This window comes from Grus americana, chromosome 19, assembly GCF_028858705.1.
Source record: "Grus americana isolate bGruAme1 chromosome 19, bGruAme1.mat, whole genome shotgun sequence".
Lineage (NCBI taxonomy): Eukaryota > Metazoa > Chordata > Aves > Gruiformes > Gruidae > Grus > Grus americana.
In genome coordinates this window covers 11,612,890-11,615,205 of record NC_072870.1, presented here as the reverse complement: position 1 = coordinate 11,615,205, position 2,316 = coordinate 11,612,890, and positions in this window count along the sequence as shown.

Here is a 2,316-nt window from a genome sequence, read left to right as displayed (position 1 = left end):
TGGGGCTGAAACAGCGCCTTTGGAGACGGGTGCTGCCTGCTACACGGAGCAGGACAGCGGGTCCTGGTTTGTCACCCGTGGGCTTCGGGCACTGAACGCACCCCCCCGAGCATCCCTGGTGAAGCCGTTAGGGCTTTTGTTCACTGGAACACGGGGCAGTGAAGGGGTCAGTCCCTTTTTTAGGGCTACGCTGACCATGGAGGATTTGGGGATGGAAACACGGCAGCGCTGACCCCTTCTGAGCCTTTCTGCTCTGCATCTGCATCCAGGGCAGCGAAGTGGGGTGCTGCATCCTCCGTACTCGGACCAGACAGCGGGGAAACTCGTTTCCTCTGGACACAGTCCAAACATTTTACTAATTTCACTAACTCCCTGGGCCAAATTCTGCCCTAGGTAACGTGAGAACAATTTGCTTCTCAGAAAGCTGGGGTGTAATTACCTGTCATGGGTGCGTGCTGACCGCGGCAGGTAGGGTAAACGGGCTGACTGGTTTTTGGTGACGTTACAGAGGATGGCGGGCGGCTGGACCGCGTGTGCCCCGCAGATGCCATCGGGCAGCGGTTTGCATTGGGCTGTTTTCCACTGCTGCAGCATCTGCCGCTCCCCTTGGGCAGACGGCGTTCTCGGGGAGCGGGCTCTGCCCCACGGGCAGCAGGACTGCTCTCTGGGCACGTGGAGAGGTGCGCGGGGAGCCTCCAAGAGAGGGGAAAGCCCTGCACCCGCCGCCCTGGCTGCGCTGCCCTGGGCTTTCTCAAAATCAGTCATTAGTGGGATTTTCGTCCTGCAAGTGCCATCAAACGGCCGTTGCCAAAACGCCCGGAGTAAGGACCCGGGTTGGTTTCCAGCTTAATGTACATACATTAACTGCTCAGGTTTGTAAACCTCACCGAGGGCAAAAACAAACACGGTATGGAAGGCTGGCTGAAAACCAGCTGAATTTCTAAATCTCAACAGCGTGTGCAGGAGAAATAGGAAAAATGACCGAATAGATTGAAACTGGTCACCTGCCTGAACCCGGCCACGGCTTTGGGAAAGGCGGAAAAGAGAAAGTACCGATAGTCGTTCAAAAGCCATTTGACCTGCAGTGTTCGCTGATGTAAGGGGTAACAGTGGAGATTTCATTTTAATATATAGAAATCCAAATTTTTTTCTCGAGCTGTAATCAGCTCCACTGAAGTTCCCTCCATCCATCAGCAATACCCGTCTCGTGCTTGTTCTTCCCGGAACCCCTTTAAAATTCTGCACCGCGGTCACAGAGATTAAAGGGGCAATATAACCCCAGGAACCACACTCCAGACGAGTAATTTCCCGGTGATTATTACGAGAAATAGCTAAGATCTGAAAGAGGCTCAGAGCGGGGAGAAAAAGACCGTTCTTTAATCCCCCCCCCCATTTACTTTGCGCACCGGTGCCGCTCACCCCGCTGGGGCAGGGCCAGGTCAGCTCCTGTCCCGCCGGAGCAGCCGGGGTCTTCCCTGCCCGTCGCGCGGACGCCTGCCATGCTGCCAAACCAGAATTCAGCACTTCATGATGAAACAAACCCACTAAAGGGCATTTTATCAGATTTTTACAGTGGTCAGCATCAAAACATGAAGGTGACTTTCTCTGGTAGGCCTGACCTACCGGATTTGTGCACGTCCTCTTATTTACACCTTGTTCACTGCTCACTGCTGGAAAGTACGTTTACACACTGTCCCCACCCCCCCAGTGAAAAAAAAATTATAACCCCTGAGCTGGAAATAGTGGCGACCCCAAAATAGCTCTTGCAGGCGCTGCCGGCGAGCCAGGAGGGCTGCAGTTAGGAGGCGCTCGGTCTCGGGCGAGCTGAGGTACTCAAAATCAATGGATGTTTCTGAAAATGTAGGGCAACGTGGCTCAGTCCCATTGGGCGGGCGGCCCGCGCTCCCGCTCAGCGCTTCTTAATTTAGGTGAAACTGATTGCTTTCACCTTATATAATTATGGCAATACTTGGCAGCCCCATCGCCGCTTCTGTCTGACGCTGCACCGTGCTGTTCAAACACCGAGCGTAAAACGTAGGAGCTGAGGGTAAACGCTGTCACTCACGCTGGGCAGTGTCCTTCTGGGGCCGAGGGCTGCACCGGCACTGCTGGAGTCCTGGGATGTGGGGGCACCGGGATGCAGGAACCCTGGGATGTGGGGGCACTGGGGTGTGGGGACACTGGGGTGCAGGGGCACTGGGGTGCAGGAGCCCTGGGATGTGGGGGCACTGGGGTGTGGAGGCACTGGGATGTGGGGGCACTGGGGTGCAGGAGCCCTGGGACGTGGGGGCACCGAGATGCAGGAACCCTGGGATG